Source organism: Pinus tabuliformis, chromosome 4_1 (assembly GCF_031772625.1).
Source record: "Pinus tabuliformis cultivar Carrire ecotype Pingquan chromosome 4_1, CPIR1, whole genome shotgun sequence".
In the NCBI taxonomy this organism is placed as follows: Eukaryota; Viridiplantae; Streptophyta; class Pinopsida; order Pinales; family Pinaceae; genus Pinus; species Pinus tabuliformis.
The window spans coordinates 589,983,525-589,996,227 of NC_142303.1; the positions used below are offsets into that span (position 1 = coordinate 589,983,525).

The following is a 12,703-nucleotide window of genomic DNA, read 5'->3' on the forward strand; positions in this document are numbered from 1 at the left end:
CCAAAGACTGTCTTTGTTCACATGCCTTAGCATGGCTCTGTGGGCATGACGTGCTACTCATGGGTAATGAATCATTGTAAAAATCTAAGTTGCACGAAACTCCGAACGTTTCGAAGTTTCCGAAAACGGGTACGTTTAGAAACGTCACCTCCCAAAATGGAAACGTGGGCCGAAACGTCAGCGGAAATGTCATATATGTATATCTAAAAATATATATATAAGAAATAAGTGGAATAACACATTATCTTGCCAGAAAAAAGGAATAGACCATATATGACAATTTAAAAGGAAAAAGAAGTCAATATTAATCTAATTTATGATTCATGATGGTCGAGTTTTCGCCGTGTTTCCGAAAGTTTCGGAGTTTCGGGTACGGGTACGACCCGAAACGTCGGGTTCTTTGAAGTTTGTGCAACATAGGTAAAAATTTATCAACAGTGATTTTTCAAAACTTATGAGTGACACAGTATTCTGAAATCATATATGATTATGATATCTCAATATTATAAAAGGAACATTATGGGTGTACAATCCACAAGCAGAATATCATATCATATTGGCTGTAGCTTTGTGGAAATATTTAATAAGGTGATGACCATAGTTGGAAAAAAAGGGTAGCTGTTTGCACATTCATGAGTCCCTTCCTATCGCAGGAGACTCTTATGATCAGTCTCCATTAGTCTTATGCTATAAATTTATAAAAACAATTTCAAAATTATGCCCAAGGTTTGTTAGAGTCTCAATGTAAATTATGAATCTCCTGTATTTTTGGATCTTCAATGCCTTTAATATTATATGGCATTGAAACCAGAACTGGAAAAGAGACCTCTTACTCTGTAATTTGAGCTTGCAGATTCTTGTAAATCAATTTGGAACGAATTTATGAAACATTCATTCCCGAGCCAAATAAGTTAATAACCATCAAATTATAAATTGTAAATTCACACATACAGGTTCAGACATTTTCAGTCAAATAGAAAGTAGGATTGAGACCGGCCATAAGCTGTAATCAGCTGATGTTGTTAAATGGCGAAGGGCTATTTTGGAAAATGGCTAAATTAAGTATCAAAATCTGCCAATTTCTCACAGCATTCTGATAACATCATGTTAAGATTAAAACTAGGAAAATATGCCTAAAAGAATAAGTGTGTTTTGTGGAAGGGTAAGGCTGCCACTGTTTTAACCTTTTGGGATTGCTTTACCACAGAGCACACCATGCATGGGGCAGGTGGATGATTAGACATCAAGAAAAGTCTAGACCACTATCAGGTTGAGAAGAATCTCCTATGAAAAAATTGTGTTTTTTATATGGGAGAGACTAAACATGTTTAAATGATTATCATTAAAGTTTTCTTGTTTAAAGTTGAAAAAATATACAAATCCAAATTTAATATATATTATTAATTATAAATTTATAATTTATAAAATATAATTATTAAAATTTAATATTATTATATTACCCGGCGAACCCACGCACCCTGTTTCCAAAAATGCCATCCCCGTCCCCGTCCCCGCACCCACGTTTCCTGGCAACATAGCTGTGATCTCTATTGCCTTATTGCATTTATGGTTGAAATTTTTTGAAGTGTAGTTGCTTTATGATTTGAAATGTTATAAATAAGTAATTGTATCATTGGAAGTGTTATGAATAAAATATAGATACAAATAACGTAAATATAAATAATAACAACACATCATAAATATTAAATAATGTTTAGTTAGTTAATGAAGAGGTATGTCCCTAAGGACATGACCGTTCATAAAGGGACACCTTACTAGGGTATATAAGCAAGCCCTCACCCTCATTTGTAATCATCTCATCAATTCTTTATATAATATTCAATATACAATTACTTTTTCTACAATGAATGCTTGGTATTCGAAGTATTTTGAAGATTATTGTTGCGTATATGAACTTTGTTTGTTACATTGGTATCAATCCTCTGGCAGCTCAACAGCTGAACAAAGCTACGTTTGATCCCGACCTTTGGCCATCAATTTTCGTCAACCTTGTTGCCGTCATAATCAAAAAACTTTCGCTATTCATTTTGGAGATTCTCCATTTCGCCATCAGGCCTTTGGCCACTTAAAATAATAATAATAATAATTAATTTAATTAATTAAATATATTAAAAAAAAAGAAAAAAGAAAAATTTATATTAAAAAAAAATTATTAGAAAAAAAAATAAAAAAAGAGAATATTAGAAAAATAAAAAAAGTTGAATAAAATAAAAAAAATATTTCAAAAATTTAAAATTAAAAAAAGTTTGGCTTGACAGCACAAGACCACAACTGCCTTGCCAACCAATCCTCGTTCGCCACCGCAAGGGAATCTACCATAGTTTCCAGTCGATCCACCGCTAGGACTATGTCACCTGTTGGCTACACCCTTCGTCATCGTTGTCGTTCACACTCTAGACATTGTTTTGCCACCACCGTGATACAACAACAGAAAACCACCACTAATAGGCGCCTTTTCTACATGTAGCCGACGCAACCACTGGACTACAACCACTGCTGAGACGCGCAGGTCGACAACTGCTGAAGCTACCACAAGCAAAGCCTACACGATCGTCAACCAGCCTAAAGCCACAAACTTGTCGATAGAATAACTATCCCACATTAAATCATCTGCTGTTGTCTGCATGCAACTAGCAATCACGGCACGTAACAACCATCGGATCACCGTCCCAGGTCGCACAACCACCGACAGTTAGAGTTGCAGCCTCCTCACCCTCCATATTGTCATTCACTTGTTCGAGCATTTCCATTCGTCTTGTTGTCTGCTTGCTCAAGCCGTCAATCCATCAAATCCAACCATCGTGTTCATACAGTGAAGTTGTACCACGTTTTAGATCACAACTACAATCGCTAATGTAATTAGCCGAAGGGAAATAGGGCTTGCTGATGCAGTGGTAGTTAGACTTAGAATTAACGCCTTCTCTTACTTGCAAACCGTTGTATCTGTTGCCAAAGGTATTCACACAAGGCTAAAAGATGACACTTGGAGGCAACCAAAATTCAAAACAATGCGACCGTTAAATTTAAGCATCGGTAAGGGAATTAAAACATGCAACATACACAATTTGCTAAAAACAAAAGTTGTGAAGTTAAAAAGAAAACTAAATAGCTTTTAATTAAAGTTAAAGACATTAAAAGTTGGTTATTATTAGAAGGGAGGTTTAAGAAAATATTTAACAGTATTGGGAAAGGAATATAAATATAAATCATATATATATAGGGAATCTAGGAAATATAGGTGACATAGTATTTTAGGTTCATATAAAAAGGAATAAAAAGAAATTACAAGAAAAAGAGGAAAAAAAAGTATAAAAGTGATTATTAATATTAGAGCACTTATAGAAGAAAAAATAAAATAAAAATCGAAGTACCTAAATACTTAAAGACCAAGAATGGATTATAATTCGGTAATAAAGGAAGGAAGATTTTCCTATAAAGGTTTTTCGATCACGGATTACAGAATAATTGCATTAAAAGGGAACATCCAAGGGAAAAAAGTTAATATCGTTATCAGTACAAGCAATGATGAAAATTACATTAATGTTAATCTGGTGAATCAACTATTAATCTCAGATGCCAATGTAGGCGAAGTAGAAGATATTTTGGTAAAAAATATGAAATTAATGATTTACAAGTGACAGTAGATCATTATGAGTATGTATCTCAATTTCGTGTTGTAACCATGTATGATAGAAAGGTTGACATAATTCTTGGTCAACCTTGGTTTAAAGAATACGCTCATGTTAAACATAGAGAAATGTTTTTTGACATTTTCTTATAAGAGAAGGATGATCACATTCCGAGACATGACAATGAAGTCAGAATAGATAATGCCTTCTTCAGAGGACTTTAGAGCTATTATGAACTTAATACTTTAAAAGAATCAAAACACAATAACAAAGAAGCAAAAAGAGCTTGAGGAGGTCATATCCAATAAGAGCGAAGATAATTATTGTTTAAAAGATCATATCCAAAAACTAATTGCACAAGTCAAAAAGTGTAACATTAAGAAGCACAAGTTAGAACAAGAAAAGGAAAGTTTCGACAAGAAACTCAATGAATGTTTATCAGAGAAAAAAGAAGAAAATTTATGCTTAAAGAACCTTAAGAAAAAATTATTAAAACAAATCAAGTGTTTAAAAGACGAGAATCTTGAATGCCAAAATAAAGTCGATCCAGAAAATGAGGAACTCTTACATCTCAAAAATCATAATCAAAGTCTACTCAATCAAATTAAGAAACTTAAAAATGATATGAAATTGAAGAACAAATTAGAAGAATTTATCACAAAAGAAGTGTCAAAGTCCTTAGCCCACATTGAAGAAAAAAATACGAACACCAATCCAATCAATATCACAACTCAAGAAGATGGCAAACCATTTAAAGTAAGAACATATTCAGATGTTGCAGTTCAGATGATGGAAATTCCATCTGATGATTTTGTAACCAGTTCAGCAACATCATTACTTGAAGTTAATTAGGAAATTGCCACACACATGATAAGGAAAAGTCAAAACAGAAGAACTCCTTATCGATATTAGAATCAGAGGAGCAGACTCTTCAACCAATCAACAACTTGAATCATATTCTTTCCTTAAAGAATCAACTCAAGGACATTAAGATGAACAAGGGGGAATCTGTGTAATCCTATGTCATGAGGATATCCCAACTAAGGGATCATTTACAAACTGTTGGAGAGCCTATATCTAATAAAGAGCTAGTGCTTGTTACTCTTCAAGGTCTTCCTCCTATATGGGAAACCTTCATCACTACTATAAGCAACAACGACAAATTTCCGGCATTTGATGAGTTGGTTGGAAAATGTACTCAAGAAGAATCCAAGATGATCTCCAAAGGGAGGGTACAAAAGCATGAAGAAGGAGAACCCTATGCTTTTATTGCTTGAGACAAAAAAAGGAAATGAAGCATTAGGGGAATTTTGAGGTCTAAAGTGGGCCTCCTAAGAAAAACGTACAACCAAAATAAACTTTATAAGAACCAATAGGATTCAAGGTGATGATGTCAACCATGGGGGATGATTCACAATTTTTGGAATAAAAAAGTAAAAAGATTAAAAAATAATAAAATAATAAAACTACTTTTTCAACTCGTATTTTTAATTTATCTCCCTAAGGTTTTACTCAAATTTCGAGTGGGAGTACTTGTTGGATGCAAAATTTAATTCTTCATCCAAGGAGTACCCATGTTTCATACTTTCGATGGACCCTGCTACACCAAAAATTAGGAATACATGAAAAAACTTGATTGCAATCACATTTTTCTTGTAGCAAGGTCCATCGAAAGTATTCAACATGGGTACTTCTTGGATGACAAATCAAATTTTGCATCCAACAAGTGTTTCCGCTCGAAATTTGAGTAAATCCATAGAGAGATAAGTTGAAAAAATGGTTTTTTTCGTTTTTTCTTTTTTCCCTCTAAAATTTGATGATGTAATGTAATCTTATTTTATTATTTCCACTGTTATTTTATAATTTCTTTATGAGGCCCATTTTAGACCTCAAAATTCCTTTAATGAGGATGTCCATCTAACTCAAGAAAGGCAACATCTAGGGACTCTCAAAGAAGACTTAGGGACAAGCTGAGTGTTTCAAGTGCCATAGGTATGAACACTTTGCCAAAAATTTCTTGGAAAATGAAAATGCTCCAAGGTCCAAATACAACAACAATCATGGCTTCAACAACATTAGGTTCAATGATAGAAGAAGAGGAGACGATAAAAGAAGAAGAGATGCTCTTGATGATTGTGAAGAAGACCATCATCCTCAAAAGAGGTTAAGAAACTCCATGTATGGAAATAATGCAACTTACACTCAATCTGAATATATTCTTATTTTTGCTCTTTCTAGTTCCTCTCCTCCAGATTCTTGTGATGGTTGGTAGATAGTGGGGCTTCTAAACATTTCTCTGGGTATCGGGAAGTCCTCTCAAATTTCGCTGAGAGGGAGACAAATCTAGAGATCATCCTTAAGGACTGCTGACCACTCCGTGTCAATGACCCTATAGCAGTACACCCCTTTTTTCGCAAAAGGGATTTCATTATTTAGATCATGCAGGATTCATGATCAATCTTCAGTTTGTTAGAATTGTAAACCCATTCTGCAATTTTATAATGTAAATGATCCTAATAAGACCGCCTATGTATGTAACAACTTAGGTAAGCCTACTGTTTTGATGACGATTTCTGTCCTAAGAGGTTTTTCGTCTCACCAATTTATGTGTGTTTCTAAACACGGATGATCTTCAGAGTTTTTCTCTCCAGCTTCACCCTAAAGCTAGGGTGGATTTTGTCTTCAAGATCTTATGTAAGTCCTAGTGTTCTAGTCGAGTTTCAGTAAAAATAATTTTGGAGTAATTTAAGCTAATTGACTAAATTGCTTTATTACAAATTACTTTTCCTACTAGATCATATTTGAATCGCAAAATTGGGTAAATGATTGAGGGTCTATAATGAACGGGTGTTCCCCCATCATGGGTTAAATTGTAATATCTTGATGTAAAAAATATTTTAGTGCATGGTCCCTCATATTTAAACGCCATGGCTAAAATATTAGAGGGTTGGAAAAATTATTGATCCTCTTATGAGTCAATTAATTAAATTTTCTGGCAAAAATAAATTAAAATCCTAAGCTAGAAATTTGATTAATCTTAAGTCCTAGGAAAAATTAATTCTCCAAATTAAAAAATTCGTGGGTTCTAGAAAAATTAATTTTTAGAGGTCCCCGACCAAGGGAATATTGAAAATTTCAAGAGATTTTGGACCCTTGGGCCTTGGTAGTTAAGTCAAAGTCAATTTTTTGAGGACATGAACTCAAATAGTTAATTTTGAGTTGATTAAAATTGAATTAAATGAAAAATTCGAATTTTCTCAAAAATAAAATAATTTTGACGGAGGGGATTAAAAGATAATTAATTTTTTTTAACGGTCGAGATTACTATGACAGGGATCAAGCCAACTAGCTGCTGGAGAATTAATCTATAAATAAGAGGTCAGTTGTCATTCAAATCATCCAATCTTTTAGATTGTGTACTAACTCTTGAAGTTCTTGCAAACTTTTCTGGAATAATACAATGCAAAGTCTTTGGGGTTTTATTTGATGGCAGTGTTCCTCTCCGGTATATTATGGTAACTTGTATTTAAAATTTTGCTATCTTATTTATATGCTGCTGGTTAATAACTCTTATAGATCAATCTATTGCACATGTATCTTGCTTAGGTTGTTGGGTTTTAAGATAGCATTAAGATTTTTAATTGATTAGCAGACATCTCTAATCTTTAAAGATTTAATAGTTATTTTATACCTTTATTGGTTTAACGACTTATTTTATAAGTGTGCAGAAATCATTTGATTCAGAAATTTTGGGCGTTTGGGGAAGTTCTCGGTTGAACCAACCAACTCTCGAAACTTAAAATCTGGAGAGCCTTCCGATTAAAATTCCTAGATTATCTAACAAATTATATCTTGTCGGGGTGTCTTGGGCTAGCACCTAAAACTTAAAAAGTTATTTATCTTCAAAATATTGTGTTAATCTGACTAGAAAGAGTCTCAAATTTACAAATTTTGGGAGCAGAGTTGGACTCATACTCCTCAAATTTGATAGATCTGTGAATTATTTGTATAGATCCGCAATGAAATTTTGTAGATATGAAGTTTTTTAATATCTAGGTCCTGGGATTTCACTTTATTTTGTACATATTAGGTTTTGGGTCTTTCGTTTTCTGATTGTGCAGGAGCAGATCTAAAGTTATACAAGGAGATTTTTCAAGATCCGAGACAGATCTAAACCATGGAGGGCAAGATCTTTTCTCAAAAACAATTTTTTACAGGGAAAAGTTTCAGTCAAAATATTCAAATTAAATTTTACAGATCTGGGATTTTCTCATAAAATAATTGAAGCAAAAATACATCAGTTTGAGATAAAATTTATGGGATTCTAAAAAAAAAAAATTAGGGCCCTTGGGCTACCATTTTTTCTCCCATCTGCTACCTTGAAGCTCCGACTATCTCCTCCTTTGCAATTTTGAATTTTTTCCTCGCCTCATTTGCAAAACCTTTTCCAATCCCTGCATTTTTTCCCTGCCAACCTTCTCCTTTGCGTTTTTTCTCTCTGCTCCCTTTCGAAACCCTCATCTCTCTGCTCGTTTTTTCTCTTTTTTCTCTTCTTTAGCCTTTACCCTCATGCAGCTCCTTTTCCTTTTCCTCTGCTACTGGCCCCTTCATCGCCTTCATAGCCCCTTGACTCCTCTTCCCCGTGTTGCGTCCTCGCTTCATTCCCCACTCCCTCTTTCTTGAGCCGACGTCCATTTCTCACTACTCCCTGTGCGTTGCTCCTTCCTCTAGTCGCGTTCTTGCTTGCGTCCTCATCTCGTTCAACTTGCGGCCCTTCTCCCTCTACACATTGTCACCTCCTTCGCATATCCTCTTTGCTGCTCGCGGCTCCTTCGCTGCTTAACTACTCCTGTGCCTCTGTCTGCTGCCATCTCCTCATTCTGTTCCTCCTAACCCTATCCTCACACTTTCATTCAGATTTCATTTCGAGTTTTGGTTTTGATCTTTTAAAATTAAAATTTTCATAAACATTTGATTCAAATTTTTTAAGTGGCCTTTGGCTCATAAAAAATTTAAATTTAAAACTTTTCCACATTAAAAAGTTTTATTTTGGCCCTTTTAAAAGATTTTAATTTTCACAAATTTGCCAAAATATGACATAATTTTTTAATCTAAAGTTCCTTTTTGGGTTTTTTATGATAAGGGTTTTGGGGCTTTTAAATCTTTAAAAAAATTTTGTGGTAAAAATTTTAAATTTTTCTATAGTCAAGGCAACAATATAATTCCTTAAATTTTTCTAAGTTTGACTATAAGAAAGGAAATATTTTCTGGATTTTAGTTATTTAGAAAATCATTTAACTCCAGAATTATTTGAAGTGCTTATTCGATTAGCATCTAAGTTTCATGTTTTTTCCTGGAAATTAATTAATGAAATTTAAGTGCTTATGCCTTTTGCATGCTTCAGCTAAGTTTCATGATCATTGCATTGGGTTTTAATTTTTTAATGCTTGATATCTATTGAGATCGCTCACCGTTTAAAAGGAAAATTAATTCTAACTAGGGATTATTTACTTGAATTATTGGATATTTCTTGCATATTTAGTTTGGAAATTTTCCAAGTAATTGTGACAACATTCTTATTACTCTATTGTGGACTTGTGGAAAATTGTATATCTTTCGTTTCCTAAATTGAGTATTTTGAGCATCTACATAGTTGGGATCTTCATTGAAATTTTTGTTTTAGTACTTAGCGTTTAGCTTAGAGCAAATCATAACCTAAGTGCTTAAGTCTTTAACATCTCGTTTCATCTTGCATTCCATATAAAGTTAGTCGATCATCCATCTAAAGCAACATTTGTCATCTTGTTACTTGGTGAATCATTTATCTTGCAAGTCTTTTCTTTTTGAGCATTGTATTTAAAGGCACTGGTCTCATAACTTTAAATCTGGTTTGTCTAAATTTAACTGAATATCATAAACATTGCTTCGTTAATCTTGCTTGCATCTGATTTAAGTCAAATTAATAAGACAACTTTCAGTGCATCTCCTAGAATTTGTTGGTTCCCAACAAGTTTCCCTTCATCATCCATCTTTCACCTCTTAGGGACTACCCCCGTTAGCTTGCCTAAGAGATAGGTAGAATGGTGTGGACAAAGTTTACAGTAACAACCTTTGTCCTGAGTGTTGTGGCCCTTGGTGTACACTTTGGGCGACAACAGGGACAACTCTACATATCCAATGGATGGTTTTGGTTCTATCAAATTTCATTTGGATCATAGGAAAATCGTTCTTCTTCGTGATGTTATGTATGTTCTGGGATTAAAGAAGAACCTGGTATCTATATTTGCTTTGGAAAACAAAGGAATGAGGGTTGCCTTTATAAGAGGAAAAGTCCTCACTTGGTCGATGGAATCTTGCATGAGGGATGCTTTTACCCTGGGATCTAGAATTGAAGGACTCTATAGAGTCAATGGAAGACCGTTACGAGCTCTAGTACATGACAATAATCATCAAAGTGAGTTATGGCATCAAAGGTTAGCTCATCTACACTATGAACCCTGCTTAAAGTAAGAAAGATGGTTTCTGGGATGCTTGATGTCCAAACTAGTCATGATGGTGTATGCCCAATGTGTGCAAGTGGAAAGAAGTCAAGGGGACCATTCCCCTCTAGCAAAAACAAGACCAATGATATTCTTCAACTCATTCATTTTGACCTATGTGGACCCATGCTTGTGCACTCCCTTGGTGGATACCTCTACTATATAATCTTTATTGATGACTTCTCCGAAAAAACATGGATATTCTATTTGAAACACAAGGACGAAGTGTTTGACATGTTCAAAGACTTCAAGGCACCGATAAAGAGTCAAACAGGGAAGAGAATCAAATTTTTCAGGTCGGACAATGGTGGAGAATATACTTCAAATGAGTTCGTTGATTTTTGCAAAGGCTGTAATCAAGAAAGAGACTATTGTACCCTATAATCCTAAGCATAATGGTGTGGCTGAAAGAAAGAATAGGTCCATCATGGACATTGCCCAAGCTATGCTTCATGATCAAAAGTTGCCAAAGTTTCTTTAGGGAGAAGCTACTAATACAACGGTCTATGTTCAAAACAAGACCCCTCATCAAGCCTTGGGTGACAAGACTCTCAAAGAAGTGTTCAAAGGAATGAACCTAATTTTGGACATTTGAGGATATTTGGTTGCCCCGTGTACTTTCATGTGCCAAAGGACAAGATGAATAAGTTGAAAGACACAGTAAAGAAAGATATATTTGTTGAGTATTGTGATAATTCTAAAAATTTTCGAATATACGTGCATGGTTAAAGGAATGTTGAGTTTAGCAGAGATGTGACTTTCGACAAAGATGTCGCCCTTGGAAAAGAAAGGGATATTCCTCCTCTTCCTATTGAGAAGGAGGATGATGATGTGGAACTTCTAGATGACCCTTCTATGCTTGAGCCAAAGAAAAATGTCGTTGATGATCCCATGGAGCCTATGGACCCATTGGATCCTCCTCCATGTGACCCCCCTGCTAGGAAGAGACCACTTTGGCTTTGTGATACTTTACAGGGTGCCAAAAGACATGCCACTGCTAGAGGAACCTTTAGAGAAAGCAAGAAACCATGCCAATACCAGGGGTATGTTGTAGCTATGAGCTCCATCATTTAGGATGAGCCTCCCACTTTTGAAGAAGCAGTGAAAGAGTAAGTTTGGAAGGATGCCATAGCCGAAGAATATGAATGCATTATGAAGAATGATGTGTGGGATGTTATTTCGAGACCCATAAGGGAAGTTTGTTGTAACTTCAAAATGGCTATACAAGATCAAGCATGGGGCTAATGGAAGTATTGAGAAATATAAAGCAAGGTTTGTGGATAGAGGTTTCTCCCAGAAGGAGGTAGAAGATTATGATTGTATATTTGCACCAGTTGCCTGCTATACCACTATTAGATCTATTGTTGCCTTTGCTGCTAGTCAAAGATGGACCCTTCACCAGATGGATGTGAAGACTGCGTTTCTACATGGCATACTACAGGAAGAAGTATTTTTTAAGCAACCTCTGGGATTTGAAGCACATCACTGGAAGAATCACGTTTGCAGGTTGAATAAGGCACTTTATGGTTTGAAGCAAGCCCCTAGAGCCCAGTATGCCCGTATTGATAGTTACCTAGTGAATCTTGGATTCATGAGAAGCAATGTTGACCCGAACCATTACTTCAAAGTGGACAAAGGTATGCCTCTCATTTTGGTTTTATATGTTGACGATTTATTCTTGATATGTAGTGAGCCTTTGACGCTAGAGTGTAAGAGGGAGCTGGCCTCTGAATTCGAAATGAAAGATCTTGTTTTGATGCATTACTTCTTGGGATTAGAAGTGTGGCAAAATCCAAAGAGATTTTCCTTTCTTAAGGAAAATATGTTGTGAAATTGTTGGAAAGATTTGGAATGGTAGAATGCAAGTCCTTGGCCACACCAACGGAGATAAACTTCAAGAAATTATGTGGAGATGCTATTAGACCTGACTTAGCAAATCCCTTTGAGTATTGATAATTGATTAGGGCATTGATGTTCCTCGTGAATGTTAAATTTTGTAATTTTGAAATTAATTATCTTATATCTTCAACCTTTAAGGGCAAATAGTGACCAATAACTATATAGAAGACATTCAATGAACAGTGAAACCACAGATTTGGTCCAAGACCAGGGAAAAACCCCAATGTGGGGAAAAACCCTTTAAGAATATTCTTCTACTAGATCTTCATCAAATGTTCAACAGAGATATGTCACTGATAATCAGATCTGCAAATCTACAATAGATTTGCTAACAATAAGAGAGATAAATTATTGATGCGAGGGCTTGATCACCAATGCAAGAGCTAGATCACCAAAGCAAGAGAGAGAGAACTCGATGTCTTGCAAATGAAGGCTTCTCTTCAATATAGGAATCTTTGAGACAAAATCCCTAACTCGAATTAGGTTTTTGGAAGCTCCTAGAGTGATCCATTTTTGCACATGTTGAATTAGATCACTTAAGTGATTTTATTTTGCACATGTCAAAATAACTTTATAAAACAATTTTGAAATAACTTTTGCACTTATAAAAATAAT

At 34.9% G+C, this 12,703-nt stretch overlaps 1 protein-coding gene across 3 annotated transcripts in view; it reads right to left on the reverse strand.

The window, feature by feature from the left end:
* LOC149177348 (Cyclin/Brf1-like TBP-binding protein) overlaps positions 1 to 12,703 on the reverse strand; it is a 411,187-nt gene that overhangs the window by 18,261 nt on the left and 380,223 nt on the right. The gene's annotated exons all lie outside the window — the stretch shown is intronic.